Source organism: Sus scrofa, chromosome 11 (genome assembly GCF_054392235.1).
Source record: "Sus scrofa isolate SSC_HxYL_T2T_F1_AM1 chromosome 11, Sscrofa_HxYL_maternal_Yorkshire_Landrace_v2.0, whole genome shotgun sequence".
In the NCBI taxonomy this organism is placed as follows: Eukaryota; Metazoa; Chordata; class Mammalia; order Artiodactyla; family Suidae; genus Sus; species Sus scrofa.
The window spans coordinates 83,947,811-83,967,339 of NC_139393.1; the positions used below are offsets into that span (position 1 = coordinate 83,947,811).

Sequence of the window (19,529 nt, forward strand, 5' to 3'; positions counted from 1 at the left end):
CCTCCTCCTCCGCGGAGGCAGACGGGGGTGGCAGCCCCTTCCAGACGGAGAGAGAAAGGCTTCTGGGAACGACACGCCACAGCCCCTTGAAACATAATCGGGCCCTGGCGGGGACGAGACCAGGCGCGGTCCCCAGGCCGGGAGGCGAGGACGTGGCCTGGGAGACGCTCGCTCTGTCATCGTGCTGGGCGAGCACACTCAGGACGTGCGGAGAAGAGAAAGTGGTTCCGCGCGTTGGAGGCACCGGCTTGTTGCCAGGCAACCAGCGCAGCCCTACGCGCAGACAAAAGGCGGCGGCCTCCTCCCGCGCGGCGCTGGCACAAAGGGGAGCAGATGCTGGGCCGGAGGAGGCCATCGGCTCACAAAAGGGGCCGCCCTTCTCCCCCAGCCCCAGAAGGCCCTTCCTGGGCTCCTAGAGAACAAGCGGGAAGCTCTGACAACCTGCAGAAACCAGACGAGAAACAGGCCTGGAACCTCAAAGGAATCGACCCGAGTGTCACGCGGGGAGGGGGCGGAGTGTCAACGCCGGACTCTTTTTACCGCGGAAGCCGCCACACGGAGGACCGAGTGACAACTGCAGCGGCGCAGCGGCCCCTGCTAAGGAAAATGATAGCGAAGCAGCATCGTCTGCCGTGGAAGCAGGGCCGGCCTCTCTCAGGGGGGCTGTGGATCTCATCTGGGTCCCTCACGCCGCGGGTACCGCCGCCGCGGAAGATGCGTGAGCGCTGGAGGAGGGACACGGGACCCACTGTCCCCAAATCTGAGTACTGGTCAGCCTGACCTCGAGATGCCCCAGGGCGGGTGCCAGTCGCGTCCCTCACCTCGGGGCCGCGTCCCCTCCGCCGGGTCACACAGAACCACCCGACGGGGTTATTACGGCGGGTACACAGGGGGATGTCTGCACACTTTCTCACAACAGTGCCCGGGGGCGCCCAGGGACCAGCCGGCCTTTGTTGGGGAGACAGGAGGCCCGCCCAGTCCTCCAGGACGGGACTATTGGCCTGGGACCCAGGAAAGTCCCTTTAGCGGGTTCTTCCCGGAGACTCCGGGCAGAGCTGCACCGTGACATGCAGTCAGGACCACGGGTTAGTCACCTGACTGTCCCTCCACCCGGTCAGTGACGCCGCAGAACAGGGACACGTCCAGTTACCCCCGCCCCCCTTTCTCCGAGCCACCCGGGCCACCGCCCGCCTGTCCCTGTACTCCCCTCCCCCAGGGGCCCTCCCGCTCTCAGCGGGGACCCATCCGCCCGTCCCAAGGTCCCTGTTTCGAAGCTGGTGCCTCTGCGTGCCGTGGTTGTCCGCCTGCCAGGCTGTTTGTTCCCTGCACTTTGCTGGACAAACTCTGATTTACCCTCCAAAGTCGTGTGGGGCTTGGGCCCTGGAAGGCTCCGGGGCGGGCACCCCTCACCACAGCGGGTCTTTGCACCTGCTGGTTCGTTCCTTCTTTCAGAAAATAGGCCCCGGGTCTCCGCCCTGTCGTCAGGCCTGGGGGAGAATGGCTCCGCTTGTGAGGGCAGTAGGGTAGGAATCCAGTCATGTTAAGGGCGAGACAAGGAGGAAGCCTAAGCTGTGCGGTCACGGGGACAGTGAGAAGAGGCACCCCGCCCCCACCCTGGGAAGCCGGGAAGACATGGCGCCTCTGCGGTGTCCTCTGAGTTCAGGAGGGCCCGTCGGGCGAAGATGGAGAAGGGTCCCAGGGTCCCCGTGTGGGCCCCATGCCTCTGTAGAGCCAACCCCTTCACCTGTCCTGTTTTCTTGGCACCTGTGGGCGCTGGATAAACGTGGGAGTGACGCCGGGGCCCAGCAGCTGCGGCAGGTGTTTGACAGGGCTTAGCGGGCATCGGGAGAGAGGGCTTTTGAAAAGGTTTGTGGCTCACATCCAAAGGGTCTCTCTGCACAAGGCTAGCTGGTGTCACCACTGTCTGATGGCTCATACACACTTGACCTGAGCACCAGGAAGAGGAGAGCCACAACCTCCTATTCCAGGCTCTCCACACAGGAGGAAAAGCAGCACACCCCGCCAGGCCTTTCGGCAGGTTAGTGCTGTAAATCCCGAGGGCAGCAGTTCCGTATGGATATATATGCATCTACCTAGTGAGGTCGGATTGACCCAAATGCTCTAGTAGTGTCAGGTGTGCCACAGAGCAATTCGAGATTTTCATGGGTGACACTTCATACAAAATTATTTTAAAATAGCAATTATACACCCTGTGCATTATATTCTTATAACATTTATTTTATATCCAGAAGTTTGTTCCTTTTAATCCCCTTCACCTATTTTGCCTCTCTTCCCGCCTCTCTTTTGTTATATTCTTTATTTTTATTTTAGATTCCACATATAAGTGAAAGCTATACTGACTTACTTTGCTAAGTATAATACCTACCAGGTCCACTCATGTTTCTGCAAATGTCAAATTTCATTTTTTTCTAAATCTTTTTTGGCTGCATCCAAGGCCTATGGAAACTCCCGGGCCAGGGGTTGAATCCGACCTGCAGCTGCAACCCACACCGCAGCTGTGGCAACACCAGATCCTTTAACCCACTCTACCCCTCTGAGACTCGAACCTGAGCCTCCACAGCAACCCAAGCTGCTGGGATTCTTAACCCACTGCACCACAGCGGGAACTCCCCAAATTTCCTTCTTTGATGTGCACTTTTTTCCTTTCTGGCCACACCCTTGACATGCAGAAGTTTCAGGGCCAAGGATTGAACCTGAGCCGCAGCAGTGACAATGCCAGATCCTTAACCCAGTGAGCCACCAGGGAACTCCCTTGATGGGCATTTTAGATGATAAAACACCTTGAAGCTTTACTCCTTGCTGTTATATTTAAAACTGTCTAAATACTGGACACCAGAAGCATATATACTTCTTTTCTCTTCATTTCTTTTCCGAGATCAGCAAGGCGAATTCGTTCCCACTGAATTAGGAGCCGACAGAGGTGACTGCTCACGTGTCCCTGGCACACACGTCTGCCCAATGGTAACCAGAGAGTGACAGCCCGTTCCACAGCCTCCTTGTCCTCTTATGTCTCTGCTTCTGTTCCACGGAGAAGTCTTTTCTGCCCGGAGGACTCAAGCGGCGCACGTGGCCTCCACAGAGACGATGGACATCCAGGGGCTTGATTTCCTAGTGACCCGTTGACTTCGTCTGTAATCGTGACTGTGGCTGCTCTGCCCTCCGTGAACACAAAGAAAGGGAAGTCAAAGGAGGGGGAGGGGTGCTCACAGCTGGGGGAGGGCACGGCTCGGAGGAGGGGTCATTTTTTTAAAGGCTTATGGAAAAATCGGGTCCTGCCTCTTCTTTCAAATCATCTGCCTGAAGCCCCTGCTAAGGTTTCTGGTGCCACAGCCCCATGGAGGTCACTTTCCATCAAAGAAAGGTGAGCAGCTGGAAAGGACGGGACACCTGATCCTGCCGTGTCTGCTGTTCTCGGTCCATTTTAATTGAATCTACTAATTGAATCGGTCGCATCCTTGTGAGGGGACACAGAAATGGCAGAAGCCGCTCTGTTTGTGTACACTCTCCATTTCTCAAGGTTTGTCAGCCTCAGTCCTTCTGTGTTTGAAGAACTCACTGCGTATCTTCCCAGTGGAGGGAGCCAGGGGAGGCCGAAGGTAACCTTCCCTGAAACGAGTACGTGGTCACATTTCCAAAGAAATAGGCAAAGACTCAACTGTCCAGTAATGTCCCCAGTTCTTTTGCTGACATCCTCTCCTAGCGACTCTCCATACTGGTCTCTGCTCTTACTGTCTTCGTGGGGAGGTTGAAGAGGCCTAACGAGGCAGCCCTGCTCCTCCCTGTCCACCCCGTCCCCCCCCGCCCGGCTCAGACACCCCCGCTGGGGGAGGAGTGGCACCCCGGGAGGGGCCCACATCCACCCCCTGAGCCCAGCTCGGATGACCCGGGATGCTCCAAGGAGGCAGTGGAGACCCCCAGGCACCACAGTCAGTAAAAACAAGCCCAGAAACCAGCTCCATCATGCAGTTCCTGCTGTGGTGCAATGGGAACGTCTTGGGAGCCCTGGGACACAGGTTCCATCCCTGGCCTGGCACAGCGGGTTAAGGATCTAGAGTTGCCACAGCTGCTTAGGTCAAGACTGGGGCTTGGGAGTTCCCTTTGTGGCTTAGTGGTTATCGAATCTGACCAGGAACCTTGAGGTTGTGGGTTCAATCCCTGGCCTCACTCAGTGAGTTGGGGATCCGGCGTTGCCGTGAGCTGTGGTGTGGGTCACAGACTCAGCTCAGATCCCGCATTGCTATGGCTGTGGTGTAGGCCGGCGGCTGCAGCTCTGATTAGACCCCTAGCCTGGGAACCTCCATATGCTGCGGGCACGGCCCCAGAAAACGCAAAAAAAAGACTGCGGCTTGCATCTGATCCCAGGCCTGAGAGCGCCATATGCCTCGGGGGGGCCAAAAAAAAGGGAGAAAAAAGAAGAAACTTCACAGACCTGGTGATTTGACTTGGTTTTGTTTTCAGTGGGGTGGGGGGACGTCCTGCCCACCGTCACTCCACATCACTCATTTGTCACGTGTCACGTGCTGAACCAGACTCAAAGCTGGCTGCACGGCTGTCACAAAGATGAGGTGACCCCTGCTGGTCCCCAACTCCCACCTTCCGGGCCCTCCCGCTGGAGCACCTACTGTGGGCAGCCACTTGCCAAAGGCTTTCCCCACGGGGGCCTGACCACAGAGGGGCCGGGAGGAGGTGTGGCTGAGCCCTCACCAGCCCTGCCTGGGCTCCGCGTCCCTGTGCCCTTGACCCATGCTTCCCAGTGGCCATGAGTGGAAGTGCCTCCAGGCCCTGGATGCGTCATTCCTCATTGGCTGCCCCCCACCCCCACCCCCATCATGTTTCCTCAGCAGCTATTTGCACACAAATCCCTGTCGCCTGGTCTGCTTGGGGGTGGGGGGATGGGGCCCAGAAAAGACACTGCCCTCCAGGCCTCTAGAGAATAGTCACGGCTCCAACCTTGTGCAGGTGCACTCTCCGGACACATTCCTGCAGGGCACACATGCGGGATAGCTGCGTGGCACGCCCGGACCCGTTTCTGTGTTCCTCCTGGCCTCCAAGGCCCGCCCAGCCCGGCTCCTTCCCCCCGACCCTGGCTCTGTCCCGCCGACATCACCCCCCACCTTCATTCTCTCCTCCACCTTCCGAGGTGCGCCCTCCCCTCTGTCTGTCTCGGGGTCCCCTCCTTCCAGGACCAGTCCGCCCATCTTGAGTCCCTGGCACAAAGGGAACCTGACCTTTTCTATCAGCCTGTCGCTCTGTGCTTTGAGGGCACCCTGTCCTACAGGGTTTAGTTACCATCCTGATATGCATGTGAATCTGCCATTTTCTTTTTTTCTTTTTAGGGCAACACCTGAGGCATATGGAGGTTCCCAGGCTAGGGGTTGAATCGGAGGTGCAGCTGCCAGCCTACACCGCAGCCACAACAACGCAGGATCCGAGCTGTGTCTTCAACCTACACAGCAGCTTGCTGCAACGCTGGATCCTTAATCCACTGAGTGAAGCCGGGGATGGAACCCACATCCTTACAGAGACAATGCTGGGTCCTTAACCCACTGAACCACAACGGGAACTCCCATCATTTTCTTATCTTCTCAGTTCACTCCCACCGAGCAAATATGCTCTAAGACAGGCTTATAAACACACAATGGTCTGGACCAAGGGGGGTAAGCACTTGAAGATGAGGTTTGTTTAAACAACGTGACCCCAAGAGTCTACCTGAAAGGACCCTCCCCTCCCAGTCGCCGCCTGCGTGGACAAAGCGCCGCGGCTGCATCTCCTCGCACTGTGGACCCTGCCTGCCATGTAAAAGCCTCGACGCCTCCCCTATGGAAACTTTTCCAGGCAGCAAAGGAGAATAAGAAGTGGGAACGATGACCCTTTGCTGACATTACACCCTGTTACTAAATCAGCAGAAAGGCGAGACAGGACCGACTGCAGATAAATCCTTCTGGGTCCTGGGGAGGCTCGAGAGGGCGGAGGAGACGGACAGAGCGATGTGTCAGGAGAGAGATGGCGGCTGTCTTGGTGGAGAATGCTGTTGCAAAATCGCTTTCCATTTCTAAGAATTCGCTCCATCTGTTACCCTCCTAACACTGTCTAGACAATTTCAAAGTATTACATAATTCATAGTGGCTGAACACGTTCCTGTTTACTCCAGAGTTGGTTAACAAAGGTCACTGATAAAATAATCTTTTTAACTGGAATGAAAAACATCTCAACAATCCAAGACACTGAAGAGCTGGCCACACCAGGACTTGCTGATAGTGATTCATGGGTGAAATGAAAGCACAGCAGGCTCGCCGGTCCCTGGTTTCTGGCAAGGTTTTGACAGGTGTCCAAAAATGAGACACCGGCTTGTGTCCACGGTAGAGAAACGGAGACTGTTGTCTGTGGCCAGTCTTTTCATTCTGGGACGGGCTGCGGAGCAAGAGCCTGGAGCTGGGGATGCAGAACCGCCTGTCCAGGGAGGACCCGGGGCCGAGTTCCTGCATAGGGCGCCTCAGAAGCTGTGGAATGCACTTGACGCGGGCACCGAGTGCTAGGACTCAAAGGAAAAGAAGAAGGAAAGGAAGCAGCGCAGAAAGGTGGGGGGGGCATGGAGGGGGTGGTGGCCCCTCCGATCCGCGCTTTGGGACACACGCCAGGATTTGCCCACTGAAAGTGAACAATTGGGTTTGCAATCCCCAAGCTCCCTATTTAAGAGCTGCTTCTCCATTTTTGAGCTCGCAGGCGCTCACAGCTCCTGCCTCACCATTCCCTGGGGCCAGGGGACACTGGGGGTGCCTGTCTGGGGAGATGGGGTGCAGGGCAGACATGCCCTTGTGGAGGTGGGACTTGGGGACAGGCTGACTCTCTGTGACGTTCTGGTCCCCTCTCCATCCCAAGTATTTAGGGACTGGTGGAGCATAAGCAGGTCTTTTCTAGTTAATACCGCCTTTTCTCACAAATGCCATCACTTTTTATTCCACGTGTGTAAAGCGGATACCTGAGGGGTCCAGGCACGGCTTGACCAGCAGGTGGACACCCTAGGAATATCCTTCTTTGGACCCTGGGTGACCCACCACCTGACCTCAGGAGCCCCTCTCTGGCTCTCCGAGTGGGGCCGGTCAGCCTGTGACAGCAGGAGCAGCCCCCAGCCACGGCCTCACACTCTGGTCAGAGCAGAGGCCACGGCTGCATTGCTCTTCTCTATCCAGGATAAACGTGGACATGTTGAAATGGCCCCAGACAGCATCTGAAGAGCAACCGGAGCACGCCTACCGATTTTTCAAAAGCCTGCATCTGCGCGTGGGCGAGAGGTGGGCCACCACGTGGTGCCGAATGAGCCCCGTGTCGCACGGCGAGGTAAGCGGGCGGGAGATTTTGATGGAGGAACTCAGTGGCACAGTCATAGTGAGGCCTTGAAATTTATTCTGATTGATGCTAACACGTTTCAGCCAAGTGATCATAACACGCTGCCTATAAAACTAAATAAAATTTAATTTTGAGAACGAGATTTCACTGAAAAAAAGAAAAAGATTGTGAAGACAATTATACGAGACCTCGGCTCCACCGACTCTCAGAGTGTTGGGAAGCCAGGCTCCTCAGTAAATAGTCCTACATTTGGGTCCACGTTTTGGCGACGTTTATTTGGATTGGCCATGTTAGGAGTCCAGATTTGACCGTAATTCGTTGCTTCAATTTACATGTATGCTAAACTTCAAGTCAAAATTTTACTGTGAATGTGACTTGGTTACTGTACATGACACATATGTGTTATTATCATGGATTAGTATCCGGTAGGCAATTGCCTGGTGAGCATGCATATTCCACGTGGAGATGGATATCTGTATATCTTTATGCTCCCCAAAATTATTTTTAAATTTTGTTTAAATTTTAGTAATTGTTTAAATACATTTTTTTTAGAACTGGAATTAGTTAAACAACAACACTGGTATGCACATAAGCGGACTCTATTTTTTTCCTAATCTGTGGCTCTAATTAAGACCATGTCATTTACATACTAGTAATTTGTATGTATTTCACATTTAATACAAATGACGTACTTGTAATTTACATTCAATTTACGTAGAAAGAGACGTTTAAAGCCTGTTTTCATCCTCTATGGCTGCATTAGAAATTACTCCGAATGTACTGATTTACTGCAGCAAAAATCACGTCCTATCTCCCCCACTTTCTTTGGGTCAGGAATTCAGATAGGACATAGTGGGTACAGCACGCCTCTGCTCCATGACATCTGGAGCTCATCTGGAATGCTCCAGGGCAAGGGCTGGAGTCATCTGAGGACTTAGCTTCATATGTAAGGGAGTTGATGCTGGGCAGGTGTCCCCAATCCCACACCTGGATTCCCCATGTGGCCTGGGCTTCCTCACAATATGGCGGCTGGGTTTCCAGGGTCATCACACAGAGGGGATGGGGAGGGGGACGGGCCATGTCGCCTCTCCTCACCCAGCCTTAGCCCAGGGTAGCATCACCAGTTCGACTGCTCGAGGCAAAACAACAGCAAAGGAACCCCACCTCCCAGGGGAAGGGTAGCAGCATCGCACTGTCCAGAAGTTTGGATGCTGAGACTATGACTTTGACCTTGAGCGACATCAGGTTAGTGGTTAGTTCACATCATTCTCCCCAAAGAAGAGCGATGGGCATGCTGACTCCTGAGCGTGGGCGCTGGCAGGTTGGGCAGAGAGGCGCACATGGGGTCCACTTACTAAGCGTGTAGTTTTAGGTATATTTCAACAAAATTCAATTCATAATAAATCATCCTTCTATTTTAAAGTACTGAGTTAAAAAAAAAAAAAAAATCTTTGCCTCACAGTTTCCAGGGCTTTAAGGCCTGTTCTTTCTGGTCCTGTTCCTGATTAAACCAGGCATCCTGTCTTGGTCTGCACTCACCATTGAAGTCCAGGCTTGAAATATTATTTCACATTAAAAAATCCTGTGGCTCAAGGTCAGTCCAGCAAACGAGGGATGCCAGGCATAAGCTGAAACTGCCACCCCTAAAATGAAATATTTCAGACAATTTTAATCCAAGCACACGTTAAATCCTTCCTGTGCTGCAGATGGCGTGCAAAACACCCAAGGGCCAAGGCGAGGCCAGGGCCACAGGCCCCAGGAAGCCACGGTGGCACTTCCAGGACCCACACCTGCTGCTGCTTCAAAAGCATAGCGGTCTTTTTCTTGGTGTTACCTCTATGGACAATGGACCGTGGTGACATCAGCAACGCATGTCACCCCCTCAAGGCCCCTTGTAGGCAGATGCAGCAGGAGGGCTGGTGGGGGTGGGTCGTGCTCAGAGAGGAGCAGGCTGATTCTTTGCGGGTCGGCATGCTGGATGCAGCTTGTGCTTAAGAATGAGCCAGGACCGTGAGGCTGCGGATTTGGATCCATAGTTCAGCCCAGAGTGACCTCTCTTCTCTCAGTGAATGGATGGAGGGCAGGAAAGGTCAGCGGGAAAGCTCCTGGTGTGTGGCATTTAGGCACCAGCAGGGGAGCACAGAGAATTCCACGCCAGGAGGCCAGCAAGGCCTGCCTGGTCACAGGAGGTGAGTCCCTCCAAGGAAAACAGATCACAGACACGCAGCTCAGGTCCCTAAGAGGTTATCTTTAAGTCCAGCTCAAATTTAAACAACAGGGGCAGCAGAATCACTGAATAATTCCAAAGCAATACTGAGGAAAGGAACACCACCATGGTCAAGTTCAGCTGAAAGTGGCATAATCCTTAGTTTTAATTTTTATTTAGTGTGTGTGTGTGTGTGTGTGTGTGTGTGTGTGTGTGTGTCTGTGTGTGTGTGAAGGCAACTCAGTTCCACTGTGGAATGATACAGAAGATAAACACACAAGTAAGTGGATCACGGATCAGAAAATGGGTTAAGTTCCAGGTAAAATTCACTCAGAAGCTGCGACAGGGTGGGTTTTTTCTTTATCTTTAGAGGAAGGAGTAGACTGTGTTTCATGACACGCAGTTGCCGCCTTTCACCCTCGACGTGCAAGATTCAGCCGAAAGTGGGACTCACATGCCAGTTGTACTGAGACTGCGGTGTCTTTGAAGCAGGGACGTCAGTGATGTCACAGAAATCTCCGTCTGAACAGCGGCGGTCCTGACGTCTTAGCTAATGGGTGTGTGGCCTCGAATGTGAGAATGGTCCCCTTCAAGCCTCCCAACAGCTATAATTTGTGTAAGAAGCAAAGCCTGTCCTGAGCAGAGCCTCGCCCACACCAGTCGATTCTTCATGGCTCCTCACATTTCAAAGCTGTGCCTGGACCGCATCTGGGGATCTGGTTGGACGCAGATTGATTCCGCAGGTCTGGGTGGGCTTGAGGGTCCGCCTTTCTGCCTCCTGGGGATGCCAAGCCCTCATCCTCAGGCCTGGAGAGGGCTTACTGAGTTTGAGAGACACAGATCACCCACTCGCCAGGCCTCCGGTGTCACGGTCAGATCCAGCCATACAGCCCTAAGCCAGACTCGGCTCCTGCCCTCCAAGGGTGCAGGCAAAGAGGGCACGTTTGAAGGTGGGAGCTCTGTGGGTTTGACAGGCTGGGGGTGGTCTCCACACCATGAGAGGCGTTCCGGGGTGGGGGGAATGTCTGGAAAGAGAGGGGTGGCCTGGCGCCCTGAGGATATCTGTGTTTATGGAGACACCACCAGGCGGCCCCAGACGCTCCCTTCAGCCCGGCCTGGGGATAAGAACCGTCCAAAGCGGCCGCGGCGGGCTCTGCCCTTTCAGAGGCCTTCGAAGGTCACAGACTGGATGCAGTCACGAGCCAGGACAGAGATGCTATTTATAGAGTGTGCTTGTCCATCGGTATTTCTAGTTCATGTTCCAAATAGATATTTAATTTTTAAAAGAAGATTCCAGCCTACGCATCCTCCCGCTTTCCAGGGTCTTGGGGTGGGGGCAGTGCGGATGTTGTCACCCCCACACAAGGACACGTGGTCCCTCCCGCAGGCCAAGCTTCGGGGCGCAGGGAACCCCCATTCTGGACCCGCTGTCCCCCACCTCCTTGTCTCATTAGACAACATGCAGAAAAACGTGGCTTTTCCTCCCAACACGCGGGGAATTGCCGCTGTGGGTTTGAGGTACCACCACTATCCCTCTTTTTACGTGTCTGTTTTTAACAAAAACATTTTCTCAGCCAGTGGTTGAACGCCCATCAGTTTCTCTGTAATTCTGCAATGATCACTGTTCGAAGTTCAGAGCAGAGACAGCCTTTGGGCCTGTCGGCGAGTATGTACCAAATGCGGACCGTGGGGAAAACCTGGAAGTAATTCCGCTGATTCTCCGCATGGTGATGCTTCAGGTCTGGAGACACAGTTGTGTAAACAAAACAAGTGTTCCTTCTTATGATGATACACATTAACATTCCACCCTATTTAAAGAAACATAAATACTTAGTGCGACTTCTTTTCTAATGAGGTGACTCAACTTGGAAAGCTAGCGTGACGACCAAAACATGTGGAAAACTTTCTGCTCGTAAAAGGCCTCAGGTCCACACTAAGGGGAGGACAGGAAAGCAAAGGAGGTCACATTAGTCCGAGATGGGAGGTTAAGCCTGGTCTGGGCTCAGTCAGGATGAACTGCACAACTTGCGAACCCTTCGGCACAATTTTAGCACTTGAGCAAAGGGCTGGCACAGTTTCAGCTGTTGCTTGATACAGATCTAACATCAGCACTGCAGAACTGAAGTGACATCCTGGGCACCCATGAACCCCCTCATCCAAGGCTATAGCCCCCTTTGCAGACTCCAAGGCCCACTGAGCCCTGTGAGGGGAGCCCAGTAGTGCCCTCCAGAGCCTCCCTCTGCTGTCAGCTCTCAGCCCCTTTTCCTCCCTTGGTGTGGTTTACTCAGCCTAGGTCCTTCCCTCAGCATGGTTTACTCAGCCTAGGTCCTTCCCTCAGCATGGTTTACTCAGCCTAGGTCCTTCCTTCAGCATGGTTTACTCAGCCTAGGTCCTTCCCTCAGCATGGCTTACTCAGCCTAGGTCCTTCCCTCAGCATGGCTTACTCAGCCTCGCTCCTTCCCTCGGGGTAGTTCACTCAGCCTAGGTTCTTAATTAATAATAATATTAATATCACCCCCTCATCTATCGTGATAGACCCTGTTGATTGTCTCATTGAACCAGCACTGACAGGGCTGTCCCAAGGCTTTCAGTGACCCAGAGCACCTGGGCAGGATGGATCAGATGGAGTGGACAAGATTGGGGAGTGACTGGATGGAGGATTGGGAGAAGGAGAAGTTGAGGACTGTGCCAAAGCCTTTCTCCCAAGAGGCCCTGTGCGTGGGCAGGGCGGTCACCCGACTGCAGGAGATACCACCTGAATTTTAATGATTAAGGCTTGGGGTGGCCCCCGAGACCTCTGTAATTAGTTAATAGTAGCTAGGTAATTATGCGCATGAAATTGAACCTGAGATACCTTCATGGAAGGGTGGTCGTGACTGCCTGACACTAATTTTTCTTTTGACCACACCCACGGCACGTGGAAGTTCCTGGGCCAGGACTGAATCCCAGCCGCAGCTGAGACCTATGCCACAGATACAGCAATGCCTGTTCCTTTAACACACTGCCCTGGGGCCGGGGGTCAAACCCACACCGCCACAGCCATCTGGGCCTCTGCAGTCAGATTCTGAAGCCACTGCTCCTTGGTGGGAACTCCCTGACACTATTTATTGGCACGATAGCCTTTCTTCTCCCTCAGGGAACGCCAGCAGCTGGGGTAGGAGAGATAAATTCGAAATGTGGAATTAACAGCTACACACTGTGATGTTCAAACAGATGAGTAAAACCGATTGTATACACAAGGAACTATATTCAATATCTTGTAAGCAGCTATAATAGAAAAGATTTTGAAAAAGAATAGAGGGTTATATACATACAACTGAATTAATTTGCTGTGCACCTGAAACACTGTAAATCAACTATACCTCAATAAGAAAAATATATTTTTTAAAAAAGAAGTGAATGCCACAGATTGACATGCAGAGAGGCAAAATAACTCATGCTTCTGTAGTATTTAATCCACCTCCCAATGACCCACAGGGGAGGTATTATTATTTGCAGCATCCCTCTTAGCAGGCACAGCATGGCCCGTCCAGGACTCACAGCTTGTAAGAGGCATCGGGATTTGCATGTACAGCTTAGTCGCAGAGTTTGTGCCCTTAACCTTTACACCCTGTTGCCTTTATCTGGAATGTGTTGCTTAAGTAGATAACGCCAGCAAGATTCGAATGGTCTTTGGGGAAAAATTATTTCCCCTCTCATCTTTTCATTCTTTCTTGAGTAGTTCCAAAAATATGCGGGCTCCATGATTTCTGCTCCAAAAGAGCTAGCAAGGATTTAATTCTCCTACAGAGTAAAGATGACATCAATTCTCAGGGTTTGACATCTATAAAGTACACAAAATTGCCAGAGAAAGTTTAATTCACATCCCACTTAGTTCCTTTCAGTGACGAAGGATTTCCGTGTCATTTCCCCAGGATGAAATTTCATGGAAACCTCAAGGGCTTGTATTGTTTGTTTTTTATAAATTCAGACTTGACTATAGCAATCTAACAGCACAGTGGGAATGAAGTCAGGTATTTTTTCTAAGGAGAAAATAATGTGTCCCTACTGCCGTATTTGAATTAAGAGAGATGTTTCATTCCACCCTTCAAGAGGTTTTAAAGAACCAATTCCTTAGTAAGAATAAGGTTGTATGTTTTTAGTACAGTTTGGCTCTTGGCTGGAAGTGAAGGCTTCAAGTTCTCATGTGTAATTGGGTTCCTCCTCTGACCTCCCAGGCTTCGTTCCTCTAAGTCACAGTAGACAACTCCTGGCATGTCCAGCAGTCTGGGTATATCAGTCAGTGTATGGACAAGACCCTGGTGCCAACAAAACTGAAGGAACACTCCAAGACAGGGCTGCTTTTTTTCTAATTTTAGCCCATCGTGCCGGACTGAGGATCCATTGTACATATCAGAAGCTAACACGGGAAGTGATTAAAAGTAACAAGATAGAAAGTATCAGAGAAATCGATCCTTTTAGAAGTCAGTGGTTGCCTCTGTCTCGTGGCTGGAAAGCCCTGGAAAGATATTCTTCCTGGGTAAGAATTACCGCGTATAACATCAATTGTTCATGGCAGGACCGTGTAGTATATTAATTCATACCTCAGTGTGAGCGCCTTACCAAGTAACCCCCGAAAGTGAAGAATGAGAGAATCTGGGCTAATAAAATGCCCCAGAGAAGGGATGTAAGGCAGATGGCACAGAGTTCTTTGGGGTTTTCTTAGGACCTTGCCTCCATGGCAAGAAAAACCAAGCTATGGACCTGGTTGACCTGACTGAGCGAGTACATATGGGGGATGGATGGCGAACCAAGCCCTGGTGGCTAAGTCCTAGGTGCTCCGGATGGAATGACCAGGGAGACAGTGGTAGCACACCTGCTGCCCCCTGCGTCATTCTTCCTGCTCCCCAGGCCCCACCCCCTTGGGACCGTGGTGGCACGCGGTGTGCCTTGTGAGTAAGGTATGAACAGAAGTAGCTGTGGCCGCTCTGGGGAAGTGCTGGAGCTCTAGTGTGGGACTCCCCATGACCTCCTGCGCTGTCCCGAGCACAGCCTCTAGGTACATGGCCAGGGGCTCTGAAACCATCCAGACCCACAGTGGACTCGTCATGAGCTCAGAACAGAGGTTCGTGGCATCCAGCATGGATTCTCTGGCGATTTGTACCTGTAGCATCGCCGAGACCACCCAGCAGATGAAGTGCCTGGCCCTGCAGGTGTATGTCCTAGTGACAGATGGACAAGCCAGCTAAACATGGTGTGCTGTCATGTGGAGAGGCCACCTTGAAGGAAGGAGGGAGAGAGTGTGTGAGTCATGGAGCTTGGATGTTTGGGGAAGTTTTTACTGAAGAGATCAGATATCTGAGAAAGAACAAAGAAGGTGCTTCATGAGAAGCTTGAATAAAGCGTGTTCCAGGAAAGGGGAGGGCAGATGCGAATTCCCCGAAGCCAGTGGAGCTCGGCTTATTACTGGAGCAGGAGGAGAGCCAGTAGGGTGGGTCTTGGGCACGGATGAGATGGGAGGTCCAGGGAGCACGCCCACGTCCCCTGGGACCCTGCTGCTTGGTTACCTTTGACATTCTGCATGGCTCCGTGTTCATCAAAAGCCATGGCAGGTTACTGAGCAGGAGGATGACGAGACGTGACCCAGTTTATACTGTAAAGGCCTCAAAAGACTTTTTACACAGGACGTTGACAATGACATTCTTACCAGATGAGTTCAAGAGAGGTTGAGTGCTATTGGGCAGAAAGCATTTCAGTTGACTTCAATTCAACCCCACTCTTTGGAAAACTATTTAAGAGTTTCCTTAAAAGTTAAAAATATTTCTAGCATGCAACCTAGCCATTCCATTCCTAGATATTTACCCACAGCTGAAATAAAAACATATACCCTACAAATACTTGTACATAAACGTTCACAGCAACTTTATTCATTTTAAACCTGAACAGGAAACATCCCAAACACCCATCAGCAAGATGAACAGATACGGGTATTTCCATGCAACGGGGATACCAACACTCACCAATAAAAGGGATTAAACCACTGATGCATGTGACGATGTGTGAGAACCTCAAAATCATTTTGCTGAGCAACAGAAACCAGACACGAAGGATTAAATAATATATACTTATACAACATTCTATCAAAGGTAAGCTAATCTCTAGAGACAGAAACAAGATGTGTGGTTATAAGGGATGAAGGGAGGAACAGACTTGAAAGAGAGGTGGGGAAACCAGGATTTCAGACCCTCTAATGCGGTGTATGTCGAGGTTCATGGCAGTTTTGATTTGCACTTCCCCCATGACAAGTGATGCTGGGTGTCTTTTCACGTGCCTCTTGATCATCTGTACATATTCTTTATAGAGTATCTATACATTCTTCTGGGATTTTATTTTATTTTTTCTTCTTTTTAGGGCCGCACCCGCTGCATACATAATTTCCCAGGCTGGGGGTTGAATTGGTGCTACACCGCAGTTCACGGCAACACCAGATCTGAGCCACATCTTTGACCTACACCACAGCTCAAGGCAACGCCAGATCCTTAACTCACTGAGCAAGGCCAGGGATCGAACCTGCAACCTCATGGGTGCTAGTTGGGTTCGTTACTGCTGAACCACGACGGAAATGCCTGAGATTTTTAATTGAGTTGCTTATCTTAATATTGAGGTGGACACATTGTATTATGTATTAATACAAAACAAATGCCCACCAAAATATATTTTTTAAGAAAAGTTTTCAAGAGCTAAACTTGCAACCTCACCTCCCTCTTTAGGGTCCTTGCCAAGTAATTAAAAAGCCCTAGAGTGTGTTCCCACATCAAAAAGTTCTTCCTTATCCTCCAATCCCTGTATATTGCATGGATTTTAATTAGAAGCGTTCTTTGTGTCCCTGGCTTATCACGTTTGGTCACATGGGCAATCATACTTTAGATGCTCCTTCATTCTATTTGCTGTTGTTTTAAGTAGCGTTTTTACGTATTCACATAAATCTATGCACCTCGATGAGTCTGAGTTTAGCTTGCTTTTGCTTTTGTTTTTGCTTTTTTAGGGCCAAACCCTCGGCATAGGAAGGTCCCAGGCTAGGGGTCTTTTGGAGCTGCAGCTGTTGGCCTACACCACAGCCACAGACACACCTGATCCTTAACCACCGAGTGAGGCCGGGGACCGAACCCACATCCTCATGGGTACTAGTCAGGTTCATAACCCACTGAGCCACAGTGGAAACTCCTGGGTGAGTCTGAGTTTTAAGTGTGTGTGTGGGGGGGGTGTGTCCATGTGTGTGTGTGCATTTGTGCAGGTACCGTGTGCACATCACATTTTGATGCTGTAGTTTTGCTGACTTTACAAAAAAGAAGCCTTATCAAAGCTGTGTAATGGTTTAAATCGTTCCGGCACTATCCTTGAGGTTTGAAAGGGAACCACCCATGAAACTGTTTGGACCTGGCACTTTTTTCAAGGGGTAGCACTTTTCATTGAGAAAATAATGGGAGTTGTATGTTTCCAGGAGGTTTTGGCCATGAAATGATGCCGGCGAAGCTTGTGACACTTCAGAACATCAAGCTGCTGTTCGAGGGAAAAGTCCGGTTCAGTGTGTTAGGATTTCAGATGGCTCCCGTCCCAGGAACCCCATCCCTGCCTTGCAAAGGACTTGGAAAGAAGAGACAGTTCGCAAGAATGTCACACCACCAGCCGTTACACCATATCCTTAATAATTCTTAAATATGGAAAGGCTTTACTGGGGGAATTCCAGCCCTGACAATTCCCCTTTGTTACATCTTTCTGTCTCTGAGCAGAGCAGCGGTCTGTCGCTGGGCTCAGAGGGAACATAAAATTACAGGAGGGCGGCCTTATCTTCTGCACGCTTCCCTGGTACGGCGCCCTTTTCCAGAAGGCACCCTTCCTCCAGGGCATCTCTCACGGCACCACCCTCCCTTGGCCGCTTTCTAGGTTATGGGTGCCTAAAATGCGGGTTCTTTCTCTTACCTGGTGTCCTTCTGCATTTCTCATCCCTAAAGCCAAACTTCTTCTCTTGGTGGAAAAATGCCCCACGTGCGGAAGTCACGGGCAACGCCGCGCGCTTCTCCCCGCAACTTCATTGACCTCATTTGCTCAAAATAGACCCCGTCCTAGTGAACAGAGGAACGGAATTAGCAACTGACTTGATTCACACGCACGCTCACACATAAGCTCACCCCTTCTAGAAAAAACCGTTGGGTCATTAACCTGTGATCCAGAAGCAGCTTTCGTGACCTCAGGCAGCAAATAATTCCAGCCTGCGACAGTGTGAGTGACCGTCCCTGACTCTCTTATTTATAGTACAAGGGACAAGAGCATGTCATGGCATAATTGAAAATGCTTCCTCGTTGGTCTTATTCAGCAGCATGTTACTAAAATCTTTGTTAAAAGGTGATGAGCTTGTTAAGCTTTGTTGGGTCTTATAAACCCAGAATGAGCATTTCATCTACGTGGAGTGGAATAATCTGTGTGTTTTTTTTCTTTATGATGAACAATCGTGTTCCAGGTGCCCCGGGAATCCGTGGTAAACTGACTAATCTTCGCCTAACAATGCTAACTAGGACGGTATTTGGACCTGTGTCTTCCAGACACTCTTGGGGCCGTGACTTGGTCGTAGATCCTCAGGTTGACATGAAAAGCTCTCAGCTCACATTCCTTTGTGAGCAGAATTTCTGACAAAAACTTACACATTGTAATTTTAAAGGTAATTATTATTTTCTTTTTGGAAGGCAGAAAATACTGTGCCTTTCAGGATGTTCCTTGTGAAAAGTCACAGGACTTCCTACCAAGACATCCTTCTTAGTAATTCTCCATGTTGACGGCAATTTGAGGGCAAGGCAGGCTTGTGGCCAAATCGGGCCACTCTTAGAAAAAGAGGATGTAGCTCCTGCATCCCACAGGGGGACACTCCAGACGGTTGGCCTGACTCGTTGGCACAAGGGCAAGTGTCCCTGGAGAAACCATTTTCCTGAAGGGGAAATGGCAGATCAGTTTCAATGGCAGGGGGACGAATCAACAGGAGGAAAACCCTGCGTGGCCAGGTCATCTCTCCGAAGAGACGGTATTCAGAGAAGGTCTGGTAGCCATGAGCGGGGGGCGGATCGAAGGCGCCCTTCCTTATGTCGGTTAATAAGTCTGGAATTGAAAGCTATGGAAACAAGTAAACCATAAATAAAGCAGAAACATGCGAAAATACTTGGCAAGCCTCACTGCATACTTTGGAGGCTATGGATGAAGTAACTGGGAACACCACTGAAGTTAATGCGAAATAAATGAATTGTTTGGTGGAGGGACTTGGCAGACAGGAATACACAAAAGAACAGCCTGGGATTATTACTGAAATACGGCAAAGCTGTGGATCTTTGCCAGCTTTTCAGTGACTCAATAAGCTGTGACGTTTATAAAAAGCATAGTATGTCCTACGCTTCTAAATTTATACCACAAATATCAACAAAACTGTCCAGATAGAATTTGTATTCTGGCTGTGGCTCTTAACTATAAAATATTGGCATATATGCACATAAAACAAAATGTTGGCTTATTGGAATGTTGTGTTTTCTTCTTTAATTAGGACTTTGACTTACATTGATCTGCAGGTGGAAAATGCCCTTTCATTTCAGCATGTTTCTAATGATCTCGCAGATTTTAGAATCAGGACCTCAGACACCCACCCTCCCCTCCCTTCCTTCCTTCCGTCCTTCCTTCAGTTCGGCCGGTCAGCCCACTCTCCTAACTAAGAACCAACCGGGAGTTAGTGACTCCCCGATGAGGTCACTTAATTGTTCAACGGAGCTGATGCCGTTTGATAAGCATTTGACACCCAGCAAAGTTCAAGTGTCCAGCTAATGAAAATCATTTAGGATCGTGAAATAGGATTCCCAGAACCTCCATGAGGATGCATGTTTTTAAGCATGAATTCTAGCCAGGAGTCTCTGAAATAGCCCTCAAAGCAAAACAGAGACAG

General features: G+C 50.7%; 3 long non-coding RNA genes across 7 annotated transcripts in view; 2 read left to right on the forward strand and 1 right to left on the reverse strand.

Moving 5' to 3' along the window:
• The first annotated feature begins 319 nt into the window (after positions 1 to 319).
• LOC146398727 (uncharacterized) lies at positions 320 to 3,286 on the forward strand. The gene is made up of 2 exons (XR_014819950.1): positions 320 to 2,038; positions 2,902 to 3,286. It is a non-coding gene; the product is annotated as an uncharacterized LOC146398727 (long non-coding RNA).
• A 2,973-nt stretch (positions 3,287 to 6,259) lies between these two features.
• Positions 6,260 to 19,112, forward strand: LOC106505360 (uncharacterized). 2 transcript variants are annotated; one of them, XR_014819949.1, is made up of 4 exons: positions 6,260 to 6,599; positions 7,212 to 7,359; positions 15,500 to 15,699; positions 17,055 to 19,112. It is a non-coding gene; the product is annotated as an uncharacterized LOC106505360 (long non-coding RNA). The 2 variants fall into 2 exon arrangements; XR_002336771.2 differs by lacking the exons at positions 15,500 to 15,699; positions 17,055 to 19,112 and adding an exon at positions 9,945 to 10,084 and having other exon boundaries at positions 6,281 to 6,599.
• Positions 7,406 to 19,529, reverse strand: part of LOC106505361 (uncharacterized) — a 28,960-nt gene continuing 16,836 nt past the window's right edge. For 2 of the 4 annotated variants that reach the window (XR_014819953.1, XR_014819951.1), the window contains exons 2-3: positions 17,534 to 17,676; positions 7,406 to 11,382 (exon numbers count right to left, since the gene is read on the reverse strand). This is a non-coding gene — a long non-coding RNA (uncharacterized LOC106505361). Of the gene's footprint in view, positions 11,383 to 17,533; positions 17,750 to 17,773; positions 17,855 to 19,529 lie in introns of those variants that run through there. The other 2 variants (XR_014819952.1, XR_001299694.3) reach the window with 2 other exon arrangements.